The sequence below is a fragment of the Chlorocebus sabaeus genome, chromosome 22 (genome assembly GCF_047675955.1).
Source record: "Chlorocebus sabaeus isolate Y175 chromosome 22, mChlSab1.0.hap1, whole genome shotgun sequence".
NCBI classification, from domain to species: domain Eukaryota; kingdom Metazoa; phylum Chordata; class Mammalia; order Primates; family Cercopithecidae; genus Chlorocebus; species Chlorocebus sabaeus.
The window spans coordinates 64,028,422-64,055,066 of record NC_132925.1 but is presented as its reverse complement, the minus strand read 5'-3'; positions in this window follow the sequence as shown (position 1 = coordinate 64,055,066).

Below are 26,645 nucleotides of genomic sequence, written 5' to 3'. Positions count from 1 at the left end.
CATTATGATATTGGCTGTGGGTATGTCATAAATAGCTCTTATTATTTTGAGATACTTGACATACTTTCCATCTAGTTTATTGAGAGTTTTTAGCATGAAGGGCTGCTGAATTTTGTTGAAGGCCTTTTCTGCATCTATTGAGATAATCATGTGGTTTTTGTCATTGGTTCTGTGTATGTGATGGATTACATTTATTGATTTGCATGTGTTGAACCATTCTTGCATCCCAGGGATGAAGTCAACTTGATCATGGTGGATAACCTTTTTGATGTGCTGCCGGATCTGGTTTGCCAGTATTTTATTGGGGATTTTCGCATTGATGTTCATCAGGGATATTGGCCTGAAATTCTCTTTTTTTTTTGTTGTGTCTCTGCCAGGCTGTGGTATCAGGATGATATTGGTCTCATAAAATGAGTTAGGGAGGATTCCCTCTTTTTTTATTGATTGGAATAGTTTCAGAAGAAATGGTACTGGCTCCTCTTTGTACCTCTGCTAGAATTTGACTGTGAATCTGTCTGGTCCTGGTCTTTTCTTTGGTTAGTAGGCTATTAATTATTGCCTCAATTTCAGAATCAGTTATTGGTGTATTCAGAGATTCAACTTCTTCCTGGTTTAGTCTTGGGAGGGTGTATGTACACAGAAATTTATCCATTTCTTCTAGATTTTCTAGTTTATATGTATAGAGGCATTTATAGTATTCTCTGATGGTAGTTTATATTTCTGTGGGATCAGTGGTGACATCCCCTTTATCATTTTTTATTGCATCTATTTGATTCTTCTCTTTTCTTCTTTATTAGTCTTGCTAGTGGTCTATCTATTTTGTTGATCTTTTCAAAAAACCAGCTTCTGGATTCATTGATTTTTTGAAGGGTTTTTTGTGTCTCTATCTCCTTCAGTTCTTCTCTGATCTTAGTTGTTTCTTGCCTTCTGTTAGCTTTTGAACTTGTTTGCTCTTGCTTCTCTAGTTCTTTTAATTGTGATGTTAGGGTGTCGATTTCGGATCTTTCCTGCTGTCTCTTGTGGTCATTTGGTGCTACAAAATTCCCTCTACACACTGCTTTAAATGTGTCCCAGAGATTCTGGTATGTTGTGTCTTTGTTCTCATTGATTTCAAAGAACATACTTATTTCTGCCTTCATTTTGTTACTTACCCAGTAGTCATTCAGGAGCAGGTTGTTCAGTTTCCATGTAGTTATGTGGTTTTGAGTGAGTTTCTTAATCCTGAGTTCTAATTTGATTGCACTGGGGTCTAAGAGACAGTTTGTTGTGATTTCTGTTCTTTTACATTTGCTGAGGAGTGTTTTGCTTCCAATTATGTGATCAATTTTAGAAAAAGTGTGATGTGGTGCTGAGAAGAATGTATATGCCATTGATTTGGGGTGAAGAGTTCTGTAGATGTCTGTTAGATCCACTTGGTGCAGAGCTGAGTTCAAGTCCTGTATATCCTTGTTAACCTTCTGTCTCACTGATCTGTCTAATATTGACAGTGGGGTGTTAAAATCTCCCATTATTATTGTGTGGGAGTCTAAGTCTCTTTGTAGGTCTCTAAGGACTTGATTTATGAATCTGGTTGCTCTTGTACTGGGTGTATATATATTTAGGATAGTTAGCTCTTCTTGTTGAATTGATCCCTTTACCATTATGTAATGGCTTTCTTTGTCTCTTTTGATCTTTGTTGGTTTAAAATCTGTTTTATCAGAGACTAGAATTGTAACCCCTGCTTTTTGTTGTTGTTGTTGTTTGCTTTCTATTTGCTTGGTAGATCTCCCTCCATTCCTTTATTTTGAGACTACGTGTGTCTGCCTGTGAGATGGGTCTCCTGAATACAACACACTGATGGGTCTTGACTTTTTATCCAATTTGCCAGTTTGTGTCTTTTAACTGGGGCAGTTAGCCCATTTACATTTAAGGTTAATATTGTTATGTGTGAATTTGATCCTGTCATTATGATGTTAGCTGGGTTTTTTGCCCCTTAATTGATGCAGTTTCTTCATAGAATAAAAGGATTTTACAATTTGGCATGTTTTTGTGGTGGCTGATACTAATTGTCCCTTTCTATGTTTAGTGCTTCCTTCAAGAGCTCTTGTAAGGCAGGCCAAGTGATGACAAAATCTCTCAGCATTTGCTTGTCTCTAAAGGCTTTTATTTCTCCTTCACTTATGAGGCTTAGTTTGACTGGATATGAAATTCTGGGTTAATAATTCTAATGTTGAATATTGGCCCCCTCTCTTCTGGCTTGTAGGGTTTCTGCAGAGAGATCCACTATTAGTCTGATGGGCTTCCTTTGTGATAACCCTACCTCTCTCTTTGGCTGCCCTTAATATTTTTTCTTCATTTCAACCTTGGTGAATCTGATGATTATGTGTGTTGGGGTTGTTCTTCTTGAGGAGTATCTTTGTGATGTTCTCTGTATTTCCTGAATTTGAATGTTGACCTGCCTTGCTAGGTTGGGGAAGTTCTCTTGGATAATATCCTGAAGAGTGTTTTCTAACTAGGTTCCATTCTCCCTGTCACTTTCAGGTACATCAATCTAATGTAGATTTGATCTTTTCACATAGTCCCATATGTCTTAGAGGCTTTGTTTCTTTTTACTCTTTTTTTTTCTCTAATCTTGTCTTCTTGCTTTATTTTATTAATGTGATCTTCAATCACTAATATCCTTTCTTCCACTTGATTGAACTGGCTATTGAAGCTTGTGCATGCATCACAAAGTCTCGTGCTCTGGTTTTCAGCTCCATCGGGTCATTTAAGGTTTTTGCTACACTGTTTATTCTAGTTAACCATTCATCTAACTTTTTTTCATTACTATGGGCTAGAACATTCTCCTTTAGCTCAGGAAAGTTTGTTATTACGACCTTCTGAAGACTACTTCTGTCAACTTGTCAAACTCATTCTCTGTCCTGTTTTGTTCCATTGCTGTCAAGGAGCTTTGATCCTTTGGAGAAGAGGCATTCTTGTTTTTGGAATTTTCAGCTTTTCTGCTCTGATTTCTCCCCATCTTTGTGGTTTTTATCTACCTCTGGTCTTTGATGTGGGTGACCTACAGATAAGGTTTTGGTGTGGATGTGCTTTTTTTTGATGTTGATGCTATTCCTTTCTGTTTGTCAGCTGCCCTTCTAACAGTCAGGCACCTCAGCTTCACGTATGTTGGAGCCTGCTGGAGGTCCACTCCAGACCCTGTTTGCCTGGGTATCACCAGTGGAGGTTGCAGAATGGGAAATATTTCAGAACAGCAAATATTGCTGCCTGATTCTTCCTCTGGAAGCCTAGTCCCAGAGTGGCACCTGTCTGTATAAGGTGCCTGTCGGCCCCTATTGGGAAGTGTCTCATGTTACATGGGGTTCAGGTACCCACTTGAGGAGGCAGTTGTTCTCAGAACTCAAACACTGTGCTAGGAGAACCACTACTCTCTTCAGAGCTGTCAGACAGGGACATATAAGTCTGCAGAAGTTATCTGCTACCTTATGTTCAGCTACGCCCTGCCTACAGGGGTGGAGCCTATAGAGGCAGTAGTTCTTGCTGAGCTATGGTGGGGTCTGCCCAGTCGGGGCCTCCCAGCCTCTTTGTTTACCTACTCAAGCCTCAGCAATGACAGATGCCCCTCGCCCCACCAGGCTACAGCCTCACAGGTTGATCTCAGACTGCTGCACTAGCAGTGAGCAAGGCTCCGTGGGTGTGGGACCCACCAAGCCAGGCACGGGAGTGAATCTCTTGGTCTGCCGTTTGCTAAGACCTTGGGAAAAGTGAAGTATTTGGGCAGGAGTGTACCATTTTTTCAGATACAGACTGTCACGGCTTCCCTTGGCTAGGAAAGGGAAATTCCTGACCCCTTGTGCTTCTCGGGCAAGGTGACACCCTGCCCTGCTTTGGCTTGCCTTCTGCGGGCTGCACCCACTGTCCAACCAGTCCCAATGAGAGGAACCAGCTACCTCAGTTGGAAATGCAGAAATCACCCATCTTCTGCATCGATCTTGCTGGAAGCTGCAGGGACTGGAGCTGTTCCCATTCAGCCATCTTGAAAGCAACCCCATTTCTTTATTTATGAGTGGATCCAACCTGTTTCCATCCACATGATAACATCATACAACTGAATATCAATGTGAACAGATCCACTACCCATAGTTAATTGACTCCAAAAGGGCTACATTTATCCTTGTTTAAGCAATCAAACTCCTTTTCCTGCAAATTAGAAAGTAAAATAAGTGACTCTAGTCTCCCCTTGGATGTGTTCTTAAAGATTTCAGATACAAATTTAGTAGCTGCAACCCGTGGCCATCCCTTACTCTCTCAACTAGGTAGCAGTGAAAACACTATGTAGTAAGAAAAAGAACTAACCTTGCATGCAGAAAGCAAAACTTTTAAAAATATGCAGACTATTTTCAATGGTCGCTACTGCTAGCACTCCAATCACTTATTCCATTCCTCAGATCCTGAGACACCCAGTAACTTCACTGGAGAGCTTCCTTCTTGCTTAACCTAAACTCAGTTGAGTTTTCCTCACTTGCAGCCAAAATAATTCTAAAGAACACGACATTATTTGTTTAGATAAAATTTGTTTTCCCTTTCTATCAAATAAAGTTTTCTCCATAGATGGGGAGCACACACCACACACACACGCACACATACAGATTCATGCATGCGCACACACACACACCCATTATGAGAAGTAATTTCTCACAACGGCTGGAAATCTCGACATTTAGAGTTCAAATTACTAAATTGAGACTATTATTCTTTTGGGGATGATGGAGAGACAATAGAAGACTCAATAAGACACAAGACATTTTTAAAATATTCATAATGTGATGTGACTTGATATATCGATGACAGGAGATGGATTTTGGAGGAAACTGGCAATGATATCAAAGCTGTATCCACTTACAACATCTTTATAAGAATTTTCCTTTAGAATGACTCTTGTGATTTCTTTCTGCCTCGATCCTGGGATAAAACTTATTTCCGAGATCTACTATCCAGAAGAACTTCTGGATTTTTAACATTATTCCATTTTCCTAAAGTGTCACAATAATCAAGGGAGGAGGGTAAAAATTATTGAAATTTCTGGCCCGTAATATACAATCGGTAATATTTTGGCCAATGAGTGAATGGATGATTAAATAATCTAATTAAGTTGATATGTACTGTAAATCTCATAGTTTGACTTTCATATCAAGGGACGTTTTTGTGTTAATATCAATCCTATGTTTATATTTATAGAACATAAAATTGCAGCATTTTAAACTTATAATTGTTTGCCCTGGACTCTTAGATCCTTGTTACTTGAGGTGTGGTCCAGAGATCAGCAGCAGTCACATCATTTGCAACATTTTGGGAGTGGTTAAAGTATAGATCCCAGTCCCATCTCTACCAACTGAATAAGAATCTGCAGTTAGAATAAACCCCCAAGTGTTCTGATACACGTTAAAGTTAAAGAAGCTTTGGAACACATGACACATTTTTATGTTGTTTTGAAATTATGAAATATAATAAGTCTAACCTTGATAAAATGTCATGTTATATTTTCCACTTAAGCTGCATCGTTTATTTCTTGCCACAGATATTAATGACTAATTTGCTGTGCTAAATCACAGGAATTGGTAATCAAATGAGATTGGCTTTAAACCTATACTTTGATGAAACTGACATTTAAAAATATAGTAAAGTGTTTTTTAAACCAATAATGCAGAACTATGGGGCATCATTTAGTTTTGTGTTATAGGCTTTTTTTTTTTTTTTCAGGAAAAGTATGATTTCTAAATTAAATGTATTATAGAGATCTGCAAAGCTACCAGATGTATTGATTCTTATGTTTGTTGGTGTTTGCATATAACACCGATATTATTCAGAGCACATCAGTGGGTTTAGAAAATTTAATCTTAATCTTATTGGCAATATCATATTATCTCTTGATACTAATTGGCATTAAATTTAGAAAAATCACCGACTGCATTAGCAGTTGTGCATGAATATCTGAGTGTACTGTTATTTCAAATCTGGAAGTCATTGTAAGAACATCTTTTTTTAGAATTTAAGTTATATATTGTGTTACATGACTGTTTGTAGCATTGAAGAGGAACTAATCTTTATCAATAATTTAATTACAATGAATTAAAGTATATATGTAATTACCTACATTGTATTAAAAGTGGACATATTTATAAGGAATTCTAGGTGAAATATTAGTCTTAGCATCATTCGAACTAGACTCTGATTATACAAAATTTCCCAATTCATCTTTCTACTGCACCAAATTAACTCTAGACTACTAAACGTTTTATAGCTTGATGAAGCAAAAATTCTTCTGATAATTATATCCAAGGGGAATTTTACTACATTCTTATTTTTCCACAAAAAGAGCTAAGAAGTTCTTTTAACATAAACAAATTCTTTCAAGAAATATTTATTGAGTCCCTATATGAAGAAAATAATTCAGATTAGCTGGTGGGAAAAAACAAGTCACAAAACAACCGTCTCTTTCCCATATAGCCCATAAGCAGAATATATATATCTGTTTTGGGCGTGTGACCATCATTGAAGAGAAAGGCTAATCCTTTCATCTTATTTTTTAATATATTTCAAATTCTCTATATGATTTTTAAATAAGTTGTAGGCCTTACTAAGCACTGATATTATGCCAGAATGTTTGGCAAACATTCAATTTTATTATCTCATTGAATTTACTAAAAATCTGATGAATTGTATAGTATGTGTTGTTAATTCCATTTTGCACATCAGAAAACAAAGGCTCTGCAAGCTTTTGGCTATCTTGTTCAAGATCACAGAGATAGTAATCTGTGGATACAGAAATTATAGCCATCCTTCAGAGTGTGTGTGTGTGTGTGTATAGAGTTAATTATAAGCTTCTGATTCTGTTGAATAACAATGAATAAGCACCAAATAAGGAAACCTTTAAAAACAGCATAAGAAAGCTCATTTTGAGGACACTGCCCTTGGACACAGTAGCACAGAACTACCATCAAAAGGGTGATATAATTTACATTGAGTCCTGGTGGTTGTCAACAAGCACACGTTTTTATTTTTGCCTCCATTGACAAAGAGGATGAGTTTTAGTACAGGCAATGCCAGTCCGCTAGTACAAGCTACTGTTCTGTGACAGCACAAAAATTAACTTATCCAAAAGGATAGAAAATGAGAAGAAAGTTTGAGTCCGCTTATCATGTGTACCAGAGTGTGACCACCATTGTTGCTTACCGTTCCCCTCTCTCACTGTAATTTTTTTTCCACTGGATGCCTCTGAGTATTACTTTCCAACTTGATGGTATTTCTCGGAAAAATATTAGCACCCTGGCAGGCCAAAGTTAGAGAAATCTACCCGATAGCAGCCAGTTAGTACCTGACACTCACCTTTTTTTCTTTTTTTCATTCCACACCCAACCTTTCAAGAGAGAAATGCAAGGCAGGCAAACTGGTGAGTCCCCTGAAGGCCCTTAAAGTGACTAATATACACTTTGTTTTGCAATCACATGGGGCCTGTGAAAGCAGAGTGACTATTTTTATCTAATTGGGTTAGAGTTGGACTCCCCACAGACCCAAAAGTATAGGAATCTAGATCATCATTTAGGAGGTAGCTTCAATTGAAATGCTGGCGGCTTGAACAGGAGTCCTCTTGGTAACAAAGGAATGAAAGGCTCCTATCTGAGCTCTGCATGGAAGACTCCCTCTTACACTTTTTACCGTTGTTTTTAACTAATTCAAGGACTACTGATTTTTCTCTTTGTATTAAAGTTATACTTGGTCTAAAGTTTTATATTTGTGAGTAGTTTTTACAATTTTGCAGAGCTTAATATGTTATACGTTTAGCCTCAGTTATCACTCTCCACCTCCTACTTGTAATACATTTGTAACTGGTAGGAACTAGCTCATTTAAACCATATTAATCACACACTGTATGAATTGATATTTGTTAGCATGGATTATATTGATGGCTACTTCAAATTTACACTTCACCTCCCCTCGCTTTTTGCCAGCTACCATAAACCCAGCTGTATTTTATTCTCACAAGAGAAAATAAAGAAAAAATAAAGAAAAAATCTGGGTCCAAAGCTAAGTATCAAACATAATAGAAACAAAGTGCTGAGATTTTTCCTGGTGGAATAGTGGACACTTTTCTTAAACAGACTCTTTATAAATTGACATGTTTATTTAGTTTCTGAGCACTAATGAAATGATCAGAACAGTACTGCGATTTATAAAGCATAATACTTGGATATACCAAGCCTTTTATTCTCTCAAGTCCCATTTGCAGAAATGAGAAACCTAAAGGCTAGGTCAGTTACCATTCAGTAGTGCATCACAGCTGGCTTGTATATTACTAGTGTCTCATCCCAATTTCTTGTTAATGATGTCACCTTGTTGACTGGAAAAAAAAAAAAAAAAAGAAAAAAAGCCATGATAGGAATCATTTGCTTTATGGGAATAAGTAAATGCTACAAATTAGGGCTCCCTTTCGAAATCACCTCTCCTCCTGGAGAGGAGCAATAATGCTCCTCATTGTTGAGCATTTACCAGTGCATCATTGCCTATGACCATATCATGCTTGCTGTCTTGTATCATCAACACCAGTTCTTCCTTAACAAATGCAGGCCATTATGCACAAGCCTAACCAAACATACACTCAGAATGACTGCAAATTCATTGGAAAACATCCAACACAAAGCTCACACTTGGTATTTTCTGACTTTCTTGGGCACAAATTAGGATCTCAGGCAATATTTGCTGAGCGAATAAATTGTCATATATAATAAAATAAAGGCCTATCTATTTGCATATTTACAACCATCTTCAGAAACAGAGGCACTTCATGTAAACTAACTCTGTCGGTAACTATAGCATGCTAGTTTATAATCATTGATGGAAAGTTTCACAGGATAAAAGAAAAAGTTATTGAAAAAGTAGTACTGAAGTCAAGATCAAACTGAACTACTTGCTAAATTTGGGACATTAGAACAGTTTTTCATATTTTATACATTTTATTTTCTCACCTGAAAATGTAGACAATAATATCTACCATGGGTTTATTATGAGGATTCAAGTAATATTTAGCACATCATAATCTGAATTCAAAAATTGCAATAGATACTGCTGATATATAACAATAATACTTGTTACTTTTACATTTATTATCTTAAATATAGTCTGCTGAGGATAACTGATGTTTATAAATATCATGTGATTGGAATAAAAAATAACATTTAATTTTCCATATATGAAGTCACTGGTAATTCCTTGAACAACACTGAGTATAAATCTCAATGAGTGGTATCTTTCATTGAGTCACAGAATTCAAATGGGTATGGCCTAAGCATTTACTTTACAAAATAGTAAGATGTTCTTTTAATTGTCTAGCTGAAGTTTGCTATTAAATGTACCTAAATAAGATATTTAAATTAATTAATGATTTTTTTTTTTTGAGAGAAGTCTCACTCTTATCCCCCAGGTTTGAGTGTAATGGCTTGATCTCGGCTCACTGCAAACTCCGCCTCCCAGGTTCAAATGATTCGCCTGCCTCTGCCTCCCAAATAGCTTGGATCACATCGCCTGCCACCACTACCGGATAATTTTTGCATATTTTAGTAGAGATGGGGTTTCACTATGTTGGCCAGGATGGGGTCTCGAACTCCTGGCCTCAGGTGATCCGCCCGCCTCGACCTCCCAAAGTGCGGGGATTACAGGTGTGAGCCACTGCGCCCGGCCATTAATGATACATTTTTAAGAGCAGAGAAAAGCAATTTCCTAAATATCAAAAAACTAAAAACAGGCATCTTTTGGCTTTTGTTGTTACCCTCAAGAAAATAGGTGATAATACAATAATTTTACTCTAAAACAATGATTCTCAAACGTTAGAGTGCAGAAAAATCACTGGAGAAGCCTGTGGGGAAAAAATGAAGATTATTCACATTCCTTCTACTGCCTTCCTATCCAGGGAGGAAGAATAGAGAGGGAAGAAGGGAAGGAGAAGAGAGAGGAAGGAAAGGGAGAGAGGAAAGAATGAGTGAGAGGAAAGGCGAGAGGGAGATAAAAAGGGAGGGAGAAAGAAGGGAAATAGGAGAATATATTCCAAAGAGATTAATGTTTACATCAGTCTGCTTTTTTTTTTTTTTTTTTTTGAGTCTTGGTATTTGAAAAATACATTGGGATTTAAACTGATGTCATTCAGGTAGATTAATCTCTTAGGATATATCAGCTTATTTGAAATGGTATCATAATTTAAATTAAATTAAGTCAAATATGATTTTCCACAGCTACGTTCCAGGCCACATAATGAATTAAGAATAGCACCAGCTGTAATCAAATGCAGGTGATATAACTGTACAACAGAAAGCCTTCAGAAGGGATGTAAATTGGTGAAGCTATACTGCAGAATCACCAATGATACAACATTGCACTAGATACAGTACGGCACCACAGGGTACTGTGTAAAATTATTATGCTCTTCCTAACTCATATCCCCTTATTAATGTAACACAGTGTAAAAAAAGCAAAACCATTGGTATCCTGGAAGTCAGAAGGACTCCACTCCTTGCAGAAATCTGTCACTAGCATGACTTTAGGTAACAATGGGGTAATTAGAATTCCCTAATAGTTATTTTGACTTATAAATGTCTTTCTTGATCTTTTTGTTCTTACTATTAGTTTTTATGAACCAAGTTATCCGCATTAAAGGTCAATTTCTAGGTCCTTCTGCTAAATTGTAAGCAAATGATTTTGCTTTTTAAATGTAGTAATTTATCAAGAATAGCAGCTATACACCATGTACCATGAATGGATACCTACCTGCTTTGAAAGTGCACAAATTGACACATATTTGCTTCAAAGTTTTAAATCCTTGATTTTTTATGAGAGTAAAATATTAGGCTTGAATGGTGGTCAGACTTAAAAGCACTGCACTGAATTTTGTCTTAACTCTAGAATCAAAAAATTATTCTTTCTTTAAAAGACAACACAGTCATGTGTCACATAACAGTTTTCTGGTCAATGATGGGCCACATTTACAACAGCGGTTTCATAAGATTATAATGGAGCTAAAAAACTCCTATCACTTAGTGACATTGTAGATGTCATAGCACAAAACATTACTCACATCTTTGTGGTGATGCTGGTATGAACAAACCTACTGCACTGACAGTCCTATAGAAGTCTAGCACATGGAATTAGTACATACTGCTAGAGAATGATTATAAACACCTGTGTTACTGGTTCATATATTTACCATACTCCATTTTTTATCATTATTTTGGCGTATATTCCTTCTACTTATATAAAAAAGTTAACTGTAAAGCAGGCTTAGACTGGCCCTTTAGGAGGTCTTCCAGAAGAAAGTATTGTCATCATAGTGGATGATAGCTCCATGTATGTTATTGCCCCGGAAGACCTTCCAGTGGTGCAAAATGTGGAGGTGGAAGACAGTGATATTGATGATTCTGACCTTATGTGGGCCTCAGCTAATGTGTGTGTTTGTGTCTTAGCTTTTAATAAAAAAGTTTAAAAAGAAAAGGAGAAAAATGCCTATAGAATAAGGATATAAAGAAAGAAAACATTTTTGTACAGCTGTACAATATGTTTATGTTTTAAGCTCAGTGTTATTATAAGAGTAAAAAAGTTAAAAAACTTATAATGTGAAAATGTTACAGTGAGCAAAGGTTAGTTTATTATTACAGAGAATTTTTTTTTTGAGACAAAGTCTCCCTCTGTTGCCCAGGCTAGAGGGCAGTGGCACAATCTCGGCTCACTGATACTTCCACCTCCTGGGTTCAAATGATTCTCCTGTCTCAGCCTCCTGAGTAGCTGGGATTACAGGAGCATGCTGCCATGCCGGGTTAATTTTTGTATTTTAGTAGAAATGAAGTTTAACCGTGTTGCTCAGGCTGGTCTCGAACTCCTGAGCTCAGACAATCCGCCCACCTCGGTCTCCCAAAGTACTAGGATTACAGGCGTGAGCCACCGTGCCCAATCAATATTTTTTATAAATGTAATGTAGCCTAAGTGTACAGTCTAAAGTAGTGTACAGTAATGTCCTGGGCCCTCACATTCACTTACCACTCATTCACTGGCTCACCCAGAGCGACTTCCAGTCCTGCAAGTTCTATTAAATGGTAAGTGCCCTATACGGTGCACCATTTTTAATCTTTTATACCGTATTTTAGTGTAGCTTTTTATGTTTAGATATGTTTAGATACATAATGTAGTCCTCATGTTATAATTACCTACAATATTTAATACAGTAACCTGCTCTACAGGTTTATGGCATAGGAGCAATAGGCTATACCATCTAGTCTGGGTGTATAGTAGACTATACCCTCTAGGTTTGTGTAAGTACACTCTGTAACGTTTGTACAATGGTGAAATAAGCTAAGGATCCATTTCTCAGAATCCATCCCCATCATTAAGTGATGCAAAACTATATTTTAAAAATAATATAATAGTGGATCCCAAATCTCATCAGTGAATCATCTTCTAGTGCATTAAAATATAAATATACTTCATGACTAGAGATTAATATAATTGATATTACAGAAACAAACATAACGGAGTCATGTGTCAGTCAGAATTCAGACGGGATACAGAAACTATTCTGAGCATTTTAAGCAGATAATTCAATACATGGATTTGATGACACAAGCAACGTAAAAGCTTACAAAGTCAAAAAGAGAATGAGGAAGCAACACAGAAGTTAGCAACAGCAGACTCAGCTACCATCCCTAGGGCTGGAGAGATAGAAGAAAAAGATTGTATCAGACCCCAGAGAGCTGTTCAACTGCTGCTTGATGGGAGCTGCAACCACCCAGGGTGCAGACATTGCCCATAAATATGCCCAAGGCACAGCAAAGTGGGAAAGAAGGACCCTAACTTCTCCCTTCTGCTTTTCAAAAGTGTGAGGAATGCGTCTGAGAATTAAATAGTCAAAGAATGGCACAAATAGCATCTCTACATATGTGTTGTTCCTTAAAGCTGTCCTCTTGCAAGATTTCACATACACTCAAATGTTGATTCCATTGCACAGTATATTTTTATGTCTTCATTTTTAGGGTTTTTGCTACCCGCCAAAGAAAATCTGTCTTTCCCAGAGTCCATGAATAGTATAAGTTCATTTACGTCCTGGCTCACTATTATAATTACTGCACATGCTAACATGACTGTAATTTGTCTGTGCTATAAAATGTGAATCACCAGATGTTGATTGCCAGAAGATGAGATCTGTCTCTGCTAGAAAGTTTCAAGAGCTTTCCCATTAGGGAAATGAAGGATGAGGTACTTTGACTGTGTTTTCTCAAATTTTGTGATAGGCAAATGAAAACGTGTAACACTGTTAGTTTTAAACTACTGATCTTTAATGGTTCTTGAATCAGGACTTTAAGGCCAGTTGATGGTGGTATAGGGAGAAGGCTAAGATTTGTTGAGTACCTACTATGTACTGGACACTATAGAGATAGTTTGCATGCATTATCTTACGATTATCTTACAATATTACAAGATAGGTATTATTTTTAGTGTAGTTTTTTTTTTTTTTTTTTTGACAAAGTCTCACTTTGTCACCAAACTGGAGTGCGGTGGACCAATCACAGCCCACTGCAGTCTCAACCTCGACTTCCTGGGCTAAAGGCATCCTCCCACCTCAGCCCCCCGGTTAGCTGGGACTACAGGCATGTGCCACCAGTCCTGGCTAATTTTTGTATTTTCAGAAGAGACAGGGTTGCCCCATGTTGCCCAGGCTGGTCTGGAACTCTTGCACTCAAGGGACACACTCACCTCCTCCTTCCAAAATGCTGGGATTACAAGCATGAACCACTGTGCCCACTGTGCCCAGCCAGGTATTATTTAATATCCATTCTCTCTTCCTTGCAGATATATATATATATATATAAAATACTTTGAACCGAACTCATTTGTGGCTTTTTTTTATATGATCTAACATTATTGGTCTTACTTTTTCTACTTATCTTCAGTTGCATTTATTTGTATATTTTTGTGAGCAACTTTTAAACTTTGGGGGAATGAAACAGGCTCTAAGTAAAGAAATGTCACTCCACTTGAAATATAAGTGTGAATTACCATACTAGATTGTGAACTTTTTTTACGACAGATACTATTGTATTAACTTTTATTCTTCTGATACCAAGTGCCAGATAGAAAGTGACTTTAAGATTTGTGTGTGTGTGTTTATGTGTGTGTGTGCCTACACTTGAATGTGCATATTCATTATTTCAATTAAGTTTGATTTTTTGTGTCATGAGGAAATCTCTGTCATTCTTCTATGTATACAAACTTATTAAAAAAGAAAGTGTGTATTTTCCACTGGCTTTTTTCTGGGTCCTCTCCTAAGAATTAGGTTTCACTAACTTGAGTATTGTATTTTCTCACTGTAATATACTGAATTTGAAAAAGACTCTCTAATCACTAAAGAAAAATTTGCAGTTAAAAAATTATGTTTGCACTTTGTCGTTTTGCTGTAACTTTTCTGTATTTCTATTGTGTCCTTCAGTCTGTAAGACAATAAACACATGTTGTAGGATAAAGCAGTCTTCTGAGCACCACTGGGATGTTTCAATCTACAGAAGTCTGACAATTCTGACAATTCTCATCACGTTTTTTTAATAAAGCGGGCTCTCTAATTTTAGAGTAATCTTTCTTTATCTTAGAACAATAAGTTTGTGAGAGCGTCAGCATGGTCTCTCAACAATTCTTGTCAGTGGAAAATGTGTTTACATGTTGCTAGCAACACAATGAATTGCTCACTGGGGACCTAAGCGGATGACAATGAGGTTTATTGCCTGAGAGTCTTAAAGATTATTTTACATAACTTGGCTTGGGAACACACTACAAAACAAACAACTTTTGAGAGCTGTTTTTGCTTTGGTAATTTTGTGTTGTTGAGATCATATGGAGAGGCAGGCAGCTCTGCAGACTATGGAACAATGAACTAGCATATATAAATCCGAGCTGATACCTTGAGGTAATTCTTCTTTGCAAAGTGAAAAGATATTCGGTAATCAGGCACTGCTAATGCATCTCCATGATAATACATTCTTGTCTTGAACACAGCAATTTATTTTTCTGTTAACATATTCCTGCTAGCATTTATGTCTCTATCTACCACTCAATTATATATGCATGAGTTCATGGTTTCAAATTGTGTGTCTTATTCCCACCCTCCTCTGCACTCGAAACACTTAATCCAACAGTGTATTATTTATCTCTGTTAAGCAGTGTGTTCATACAGGTACAAGCTTATCCAAGAACTTTCTAAACACCACAGAATTACAGGTCAACAAACCCACTGACTTTGTATGCATTTGACAAAATAACCATTTCATTCAAGGAGAGAAAATGTCAATAAAGTAGCTTTTAAAAAAATTAATTGAGCATATGATTGACTGGTGGATTGAGATTGGTCAGAACACCACTCAAAATAGAAGAGATTCAGGGAGAGAAATATACTAAAATATTCTGCTAAATTAGAAGACTACTTTTCAAACAATTGGCAGGTGAAGTTCTTCTTCCCAGGTCCTAAGAGAAAGGGAAGAATCTAGTATATCTAAATGATCGAGATCTTATTCTTGAATTTAGCAAACCTCTGCCTACTTAAAAATTTATACATGGGTGTCCATCAGAGTGGCATCTAGATGGGAGGAAGGAAAGGATTTCTGGCACTCTCTCCTGCTTGATTTCTCCATTGGTCTTGTCACTGGAAGGCAACGTGGGGCACTGCAGCCAGAAAATGAGACATCTTAGTTACTGCTATGACGCATGCCACTCACTTGCTTTTCCTTGAACCAGGAAAACCTCACAGCTATTTACTCACTCTTCCTTTATTTTGACAGACACTGCAATGGAAATTCATATTGATTTTCACTAGTTCTAAGATCTTACATCTTTTAAGCCTCATAAGAGCAAACTATCAAGAAGAAAACCCCCAATATATTATCACCAAAATTGGACGCAGGAGGAAGATAATTTATCTATGTCATTCAGTAATATTCTTTTTTTCTTTAATGGTGGATTAAATTTTTTTGTAACCTTCTTAAACTTTTGTTACCTTTGTAATTTATAGTGACAAGTTAAATGCTAATGCAATTGATGGGGTGAGCAACTGGTCAATGATTGGCCTGATCAGACTACATAATGTTGCTGAAATTGCTAAAATATGCAGGTCCATTGTAATTTTGACAGAAAACAGTTTTCTGCAGGGCTTTATATCTCCCTGGGTGACATTAAAAGCCAACAATGTTGCAAGTACCAAATTTCTTTGGAGGAAAGTTGAGAGACCTCAGCAACCTAGACATCATGTTAAAAATAAAGTCTGAGTATCTTGAAATTTCTCTTGTGTTGGTTTTGAATGGGAAATTTGATGGTAGAGTATAATACTGCAGTTAAAAGACTTGCATTCACTTTCCTCCCACAGCCAAGTTACAAATTATAACAGGTAAGGACTTTGTGTGTGTGTGTGTGCGCTTAGGTCTAGGGCAAAATAAATTGGATATTTTGTGCAGTAATTTAGTGATGTGGTGGTAGGCAATGGGAGTGGGGGAAAAGGGTATGCATATTTAGCATGCACCATTTAAGGATGCAAGTTAACATTTGTTTTAGTAACTTTGGTGGAGCCCAGGATGGCTGTTAATGGCTAGTCTGAACAATAAACATCTGCCAGTATCTTCTTTCTAAAAATAGTTTCTTTCTTTGATCATATCCTTTTTATTTCTATTAGGTGCTCTTTATTTTTGTTTTCTACATAGAGAACCAGATTATCGTTAGTTAACACGGCACAGTTTTACGAAAGAGAAAAAGGCATGACATCTGAATACCTTCAGCACCCCACACCAGGGCTCATGGCAGGTCCAGCTATGTAATGTACAGAGCCCAGTGCAAATTGGAAATATGGGACCCCTTATTAAAAATTTATTAAGAATTTTTAAGATGGTGAGACTGGATTTCTGAACCTGCCTAGTATGTTAGAGCACTCCTAGATGTAGGTTGCTCAGTAATGAAGGTACACTAGATAACATCTCTTGCTCATCTAGCTAAACACCCAGCCAAAATGAAGAAGGTTTCATCCATTTGTGATCAAGTCCATTTTATTACTTAATCTTTGAGGTGGAAGGTGGTGGAATTTAGTAGTTTATCTTTGAGGAAGTCAGATCTGAGTGTGAATTCAGACTATATCGCTTCTTGTTTGGCTGGTCTGCAACACAGTTTGGTTTAAGTACCTTCTCTGCAAAATGAAGAGAATATCTGCAACATAGAATTCTGGTTAGGATAACTCAGATACATCTCTGTCACAGGCATTCAGTAAATAATATCCTTGACTATGGTAAAATAAAAACAGTTTATTATCTTAACGACCAAGAATTATATTAATTACTATTAGCTTTGGTTATCAAAAACAGTGCCTTGCAAATATAAAATATAATCTCTAGAAAATAAGACCCTTTATAAAGAGAGAAAGCGTTGTGAAATCTAACAGTTAAATGATCTCAAACATAAATGTGACATGAAGATTTTCTTTAATAATACAGTAATGGAAGCTTAAATTAGGCTTTAATCATTGGGTGAATGTGTGTTTTATGAAAGAAAAATTGTCTTGTTATAATTGTGCTTTCACTTAGGGAGAGCAATTATTTAAATAAACATCACCAAGGAAATTAAGAGATTTACTATGAATGAACCATACAAAGGTAAATAACTACTACTCTATGGAGAGAAAGAGAAGAATTTAATCTGGAAAACTTTGAGTGTTAGCCAGTTAAAATATTTGCATTGAACAAAATGATTTCCATAGCAATGGGAATTTGGAGGTCTCAGAACAATTTAATTCTAACATTCTATCTCATTTCCTAATATATTTCATCTTGATGAGAGGCCAAAAATTCTTGCGATATCAAAAGATATAAATATCAATGGATAATTTTTTTCTAGAAAAACACATTTTAAGTATAGAGAATGTTACATTAGATATAGCATGGAATTTGGATCCAAACAGACTGTTCAAATTTCATCTTCTAACATTGAACAATATTTTTTTAATTCGGCAAGTCATTTAACCTCTCTGATCCTAGATTCTTCATTCTTAAAATCTGGGTAACAATGCCCACATAACAAGAATTGAATTAAGAATGTCATCGTATGTATGTAAGTGGCTTTCCAACATAGTTGTTGCTCAATAAATTATAGCTGTTGCTATTTATTAACAGTAACAATAAAATTTGAGAATATTTCTGATTTTTATATTTGCATTTTATCTTTCCAAATAGATTATTCGCTCATTGGGGACCTGCACCATAGTAAAACTACTTTTCTTTCCTCATAAACTCTCAGCACAACTTTAAACAGCTAACAGCCACCCAGGAAAAAGAACTCTGTAAAAATATATTATTTTGTTCAACAATGAAGCATTCTGTATCTAGACCTGGGCTGAAAATACAGATGCTTATAGACGAAGAGAGAAGGTGGCCTGGATCATTCCTTATGAAATTTTGACTTGTGCTCCTTTGACCCAGACACACATCATGCCATGTAAATCTCATACAAATATTCTTCATTTGACCAAGATATGCCCTTTCCTGTTTTTAGAAATTTAGAGACTTTCAGTCTATCTTTTACTTTACCACAGTTTGGTAGAGTCATAGGTTCAATACTATTTTATTTTCTTCTTAATGCTAAGAACATCCTAGTATATAAGTGCAATGATAGATAGTACCTGGCAGTCTATCCCAGTGTCAGGGGACATTGTGAAGTGGTGGACGACCATGGTAAATGGGAAAGTTTAGACCCTACTCAAAGGAGCAGCTACACATCTGATAATTCTGGTAATAAATTCTGATAATATTTATAAACTATTCTCTTAATTAACCCAGGTGCCTGGATTTCTATAACTATTACTGACTAGTTAAAAATGAGTAAAAATGGTAGTGACTTAATGCATTTTTAAGATCTTTCCAGATTTCGAGGAACAAAGTATTCTTGTTTACTGTCTGCCAAATGGAGGTGTCTTGAAAGAATATGTGACGAGATAAAGAAGAAAGGAATGCATTTCAGCAGCTAGGGAGTAAAGTTTCATAGAGAAATGCAATGCTGTTTTGGTTCAGTAAGAAAAAAAACAAACAACCCCATCAAAAAGTGGACAAAGGATATGAACAGACACTTCTCAAAAGAAGACATTTATGCATCCAACAGACACATGAAAAAATGCTCATCATCGCTAGCCATCAGAGAAACGCAAATCAAAACCACAATGAGATACCATCTCACACCAGTTAGAGTTACGATCATTAAAAAGTTAGGAAACAACAGATGCTGGAGAGGATGTGGAAAAATAAGAACACTTTTACACTGTTGGTGGGACTATAAACCGGTTCAACCATTGTGGAAGACAGTGTGGCAATTCCTCAAGGATCTAGAACTAGGAATACCATTTGACCCAGCCATCCCATTACTGGGTATATATACCCAAAGGATTATAAATCATGCTGCTATAAAGACATATGCATGCACATGTTTATTGAGGCACTATTCACAATAGCAAAGACTTGGAACCAACCCAAATGCCCATCAATGATAGCCTGGATTAAGAAAATGTGGCACATATACACCATGGAATACTATGCAGACATAAAAAAGGATGAGTTCATGTCCTTTGTAGGGACATGGATGCAGCTGGAAACCATCATTCTCAGCAAACTATCGCAAGAACAGAAAACCAAACGTCGCATGTTGTCACTCATAGGTGGGAATCGAACAACGAGAACACTTGGACACAGGAAGGGGAACATCACACACCGGGGCCTGTTGTGGGGTGGGAGGAGTGGGGAGGGATAGCATTGGGAGATATACCTAATGTAAATGACGAGTTAATGGGTGCAGCACACTAACATGGCCCATGTATACATATGTAACAAACCTGCATGTTGTGCACATGTACCCTAGAACATAAAGTATAATAATAAATAAATAGATAAATAAATAAAAGAAAAAAAGAAAGGTGTCTGCCAGCACCTGCAATGACTCATCACCTCCTTAAGAATTTGTCCTCTGAAGTAGTCATTCTGTTCTCCCCATTACAACATGTTGCTAACCCAGGTACTCTTCCTGCTCAACTCTCCACGTGCTTGGGATACCACTATTACATTCTTCTGTGCTGTTTCCTGTCTCATGATTGCTACTACATCAATAACACATGCCTTTTAGCTGTCTCATAGTTTTTCCAGCTTGCACCTCAGTTCAGATTCCTCTAGAGGGAAGATCTTACTGGGTCTGTTGGTCACCATCCAGTTTACCTGGTGTTCTTCTTGGCCAAGCTTTCAAGTCACTCCACTGTTTAGCTTGAAGACCACTGATCTGTGGACACGTCCCTTGAGGTCAGGTCCCCACATTGGTCCAATCAGTTGTGGTCAAGTTTGGTAGAGTCACGTGGTCTGAACCTCAGTGACTCCTTCACAAGAAACTTCTTGAGGTCATGAAAAACTCTGAGGCACCTCAGGAGGAATAGAAAATATTCTAGCTTGTATTATCTTGACTGACTGATACAAATAATAATTTTTACTCTATCTCTTCAGCTTAACTATAGGTTGCCAAAAATCCTCAATGATTCAAATGCATTTTTAATTCAAAAAAGCAACACATTATTTGATATTTGGCTCAGTAGTCCTATGTCTTCTGAAGTTAGCAGGGTTCACAATGTTTGTTCTGCCCAGAAATGATTTATGCCTTTTGATACTCAAACTCTATTAACAGTTGGTAAAGTTTTAAAATAGAATTGAAAATTTCCATATTGCTCTATACAAAGATCATATGCATGACAGCTCACTGAAAGTGGAGCTGCTTATGCAGTCTAATTCTGAACAGTGGGTCAGTAAAATATCAAATTAATTATTGGGAGAGATTTATATAAAGTGTCATTTCTAATAGGTAACTAAAGTATCTGTCCTGAATGCTTGATTTCTAATTAGCTATGAAGTTCTAGCATTCGTGAGTTATGCACAGATTCAGTTAGGAGGATCTCCTTTGACACAGAGGACAGAACTTTGGAATGAATAATGCCTTACAGTTATTCATTTCTCCCTTTTAGATTTATATCTAAAATTTCCTATTCCCATCAAAGTGAAGTATAGTTCAGTTTTCTGGACAAATATTATCTTTGAATTCTGAATCTTCACAACTGTAAAGACTTTTTATTTCTTGTTTAAGTCCAAAGTTAGAATTCTCTGCTGGTAATGAGTTCCTTTGTCTCCTTCAGAAGTCCGTTGAGTCACTTCTCCACACATTTAGACCACATGCACACACGCATCATGAGAAGGAGAAAATTGAAATGTTCTAATTACAAATGAATAAATATTCTCTGAAATAATTTGTTTTCTGTTCAAGTTTTACTTTAGTAAGATTCCAAATTGAAACTCTTATCTACAATGTTTGAACAACTCAGTGAAAAGCTACAGTTAACAAAAAGTGAACAACAGAATCATCAATAGAAAATTCCTATGTAATATTTCAAAAACACTGTTGGTTTATTGAATCCCTTTCTTCTGCTTTACTTTGATTTTCAGTCAATTCCAATATGGACTGTAATAAAAATGACCTCACTTTATTTGTTGTTGTTATTATTATTATTATTATTTTGAGATGGAGTCCCACTGTCACCCAGGTTGAAGTGCAGTGGTGCAATTTCAGCTCACTGTAACCTCCACAATCCGGGTTCAAGCAATTCTCCTGTCTCAACCTCCTGAGTAACTGAGATTACAGGCATGCGCCATGTCCAGCTAATTATTGTATTTTTAGTAGAGATGGGATTTCACCATGTTAGCCAGGCTGGGCTCAAACCCCTGACCTCAGGTGATCTGCCCACCTCGGCCTCCCAGTGCTAGGATTACAGACATAGGATTACACTCTGTACTCTGATTGTTGATTGCTGCTTCTGATCATAGGCAGGAAATCACTGTTTTTGCACCTCCCCCCATGTTGCAAGCTTCTCCCGCATTGGTTGAAATAAATTCCAAAGGATTTAAAGGGCTGAGGCCTGTTTTAACCTTTATTTCTACCTCTTCCCTTCTTGGGAGCCAGACATTAAGAACTAGGACATTCAAAAGCAACCACATATAAAGGGGAAATTAGAAATTCAATGTATATGTCCAGAGAAGGGTACCAGTTAAGAGAAGACCTGGAAAGACGTTAAGTTTGCACCTAGTCTGATCCCTGGCACAGAGATAGCCTACAACAATCTGAAAAACAAAAACAGAAATAAAACCTAATATATTCTGTGGAAAAGGGAGGATCTGATTCCCAGAGTTACCGCATTATTAGATTCAAATGTCCAGCTTTCAACAACAACAACAAAAACATCACAAGGCATAAAAAGAAATAGGAAATATAGCTCAATTAAAAGGGAAAAGCAACAATAGAAAAAATTGTCCCTAAAAAATCTACCTGACGGTGAATCTGCCACACAAAGACTTTAAAATAACTGTCTTAAAGAAGATCAAAGAACTAAAGGAAGACGTAAAAAAAGTATAAAAGAGAAATGATGTGTGAATGAAATGGAAACATCAATAAAGAGATAGGAAACAGAAAAGAAACTAAATGAAATTAGGAGCTGAAAAATAGAATACATGACATAAAACTTTACTTGAGGGATTCAAATGTGGGTTTGGACCAGCAGAAAGAACTTGTACACTTAAAATACAACAGTGGACATCATCAAGTCGAGGGGAACAGAAGGGAAAAAGGCTAAAGAAAAGTGGAACAGAGCCTAAGGGGGCTATGGGACACCATAAAATACACCAACATATACACTGAAGGACTCCCAAAGGAGAAGTTAGAGAAAAGGGCAGAGAAGATATACGAAGGAAAAACAAGCAAATTACAGGCTAATATCCTTTATGAACCTTGATGCAGAAATCCTCAGGACAGTATTAGCAAATCAAATTCAATTGCATATTAAAATGATCATACACCATGACCAAGTGGGATTTCTACCTGGGATGCAAAGATGATTTAACATATGAAAATAAATTAATGTAATATACCACATTAACAGATTGAAGAAATAAGTTCACATAATCATCTTTATTGATGCAGAGAAAAACATTTAACAAAATGTAACAAACTAAGACTGCATCTACATCATAAAAATTATGTATAAAAGACTCAAAACCAACGTTATTCTCATTGGTGAAAGACTGAAAGCTTTTTCTATAACATTAAGAACAAAACAAGGATGCCTACTCTCACTACTTCTGTTCGACAAAGTACTGGAAGTCTTAGTAGAGCAAATAGTCAATGCAAAGAAATAAAAGGCATCCAAATAGAAAATGAGTAAGTGAAATCGTCTGTTTGTAGATAGCATGATCTTATATGTAGAAAACCCTAAAGGCTTCACAAAAAACATTATAACTAATAAACAAATTCGGTAAGGTTGCAGAATACAAAATTGACACACAAAAATCAGTTGTGTTTTTATACACTAATAATGTATAATCCAAAAGGATATTTAAAAAAACAGCCTCGTCTATAACACAATCAAAAAGAATAAAGTCTTAGGGAAACATTTAAACAAGAAAGTGACAGACATATACACTGCAAATTATGAAACATTGTTGAAATAAATTTAAAAAAACATAAATTAATGCAAAAATATCCAATGTTCATGGATTGGAAGACAATATTGTTAATATGTCTATACTATCCAAAGTGATCTATCTATGTATTAAATGCAATTTCAATCAAAATCCTAGTGACATATTTTCCAGAAGTAGGAAAACCCATGCTAAAATTTATATGGAATGTCCAAGAACCCTGAATAGCCAAGACAATCTTGATAAAAAAGAACAAAGCTGGATGATTCATAATTCCTGATTTAAAAACTTGCTACAAAGCTACAGCAATAAAAACAGTGTGGTTCTGTCATAAAGACAAACATATGGAATGGATACAAATGGAATGGAATAGAGAGCCCAGAAGTCAACCCTCAAATATATGGTCAGATGATAATCAACAAGAATGTGAGGGTCATTCAATGGGGAAAAGGACGATTTTTCAACAAATGTTATTGGGAAAACTGGACATCCTCATGTAGAAGACTGAAGTTGGATCTTTAACTAACATTATTTAAAAATTGATTGGAAAAATTCAAAATTGTTCCATGTCCCAAATGTAACACTTAAAACTATAAAATTTTTAGTCAACGATATTGGCCAATATTTTCATGACACTGAATTTGTCAATGATTTCTTGGCTATGATACCAAAGGCATAGGCAACAACAACAAAATAAACAAATTGAACTTCATTAAAATTTCTAAAAATTGTGCGTTAAAACACACTATCAACAGAGCAAAATGCAACCCAGAACATGGGAGAAAAATATATTTGCAAATTTTATATCTGATAAAGGATTAACATTTAGTATATATAGAATACCCCTAAAGTTCAGCAACAAAAAACCTAACAACTTGATTCAAAATTGTGCAACAGATTTGAAAAGACCTTTGTCGACAAAAGATAATCAAATAGTCAGTGAGTGATATGGTTGTCTGTGTTCCTACCCAAATCTCATCTTGAATTGTAGCTCCCATAATTCCCATGTGTTGTGGAAGGGACCTGGTGGGGTGTAATTAAATTGTTGGGGCTGGGCTTTCCCTTGCAGTTCTTGTGATAGTGAGTAAGTGTCATGAGTGTCATGAGATCTGATGGTTTTATAAAGTGCAGTTCTCCTGCACATGCTTTTTTAACTGCTGCAATGTAAGACATACCTTTGCTTCTCCTTTGCCTTCTACCAAGGTTGTGAGGCCTTCTCAGCCATGTGGAACTGTGAATCCATTAAAGCTCTTTCCTTTGTAAATTATCCAGTCTCAGGTATGTCTTTATTAGCAGCATGAGAACAGACTAATACAATGAGCATGATGATTCATTAGGAAAATGCACTTCAAAACTACAGTAAGATACCACGTCATACCCATTAGTATGGCTAGTATTAGAAAAAAGAAGATAAAGAAAAGAAAAGGTGTTGGCAAGTATGTGGAGAAATTGGAACCCTTGTGCACTGCTGGTAGGAATGCAAAAATGGTGCAGCCACCATGGATAACAGTGCGGCAATTCCTCAAAAACTGAAAAGTAGAACTACCATATGATTCAGCAATTCCACTTCTTGGTATACATCCAACATAATTGAACTCAAGGTCTCAAAAAGATATTTGTACAACCATGTTCACAGCAGTATTATTCACAATAGCTAAAATGTAGAAGCAACTCAAATATCTATTGACAGATGAATGGATAAGTAAATGTGGTGTATACTTACACAGGAATATTGTTCAGCCTTAAAAAGGAAGGACACTTGGACACATGCTATGACATGAATGAACTTTGAAGACATGTTGCTACATTAAATAATACAGTCACGAAAAGACAAATGTTGTTTGATTCCACTTCAATGAGGCACTTAACGCTGTCAAACTCATGGAGACATCATGGTTGCCTGGGTCTGTCAAGGAGGGGGAAATGGAGAGGGTTTAATGGGTATGAATTTTCAGTTTGCAAGATAGAAAGAGTTTTGTAGATGAATGGTGATGATGGTTACACAACAACATAACTGTATATAATACCACCAAATTGTACACTTAAAAATGACTAAGATAGTAAATTTTATGTTACTTGTATTTTACCACATTAAAACATTTAAAAATATTGTCACTCTTTAGAATTTGCATTTCTTCAATTTTGATGTTTCAAGTCTTCTCATGTATTTATTGGTGATTTGTATTTTTTTAAATTGTCTGTTCATATCATTTGCCTATTTTTTAAAAACAACTGAGTAGTTCATTTGCTATTGACTTGAATGAAGTATCTGCACACAGTAAAAAATAATCCTTTGTCTGACATATAAACCTTTAAAGCAGACAATTTCATCATTATCTGGTGACTCAGGATAAAGTGGAGCTGGTCTGAGGGAGGAACTGCTTTTGGTAGACTATTTTTTTTGGTCAACACTCTCTTTGTCTCCCTAATTTTGGTCATGCAAATCTATAATTTGTATTTCATTGAGATCATGCTGTGATTTCAAAATGAACTTCCAAAATCAAACATTCTATATCTTTGGACATTGAAGTCCCAGTAAAGCTTGTAAAGTTTTATTTTTCCATAAACTACATTTGTAGAGTTGTGTTTGCCTTGTATTCTGGGAGATTTTTTATTCCTCAAAGGTTTTATAAAAATAAATGAGTTGATTTATAAAAATGCAAATCATATTTTATTATTTTTGTTCTCATAATGCTTACTTTATCTTGATTCATAAGTGAGTGATGTATTGGATTAATTCTTCACATACACCAGTTTGATTTTAATTTGTTAAACAGCATTATTCATAAATAGTAAAATAAATAATTTCATGTTAGAAAGCCTGATTCTAAAATGCCTCTAATTCTCAGCACGGCTTGGTGTTTATCATGTAGAATATTTGATTCTACAAAACACTCACATATATTTTGAAAGCTTTACAACATTTCTATTCTTATGCCTGGAAATAATATAATAGAGAACTTTAAGTATTTTAGAAACCACTAATCTATCTCATTTAAATTAACACATTTAACCAAACACATTTAAATTAACACATTTAAACCCTCACAATTTAAATTAAAATTT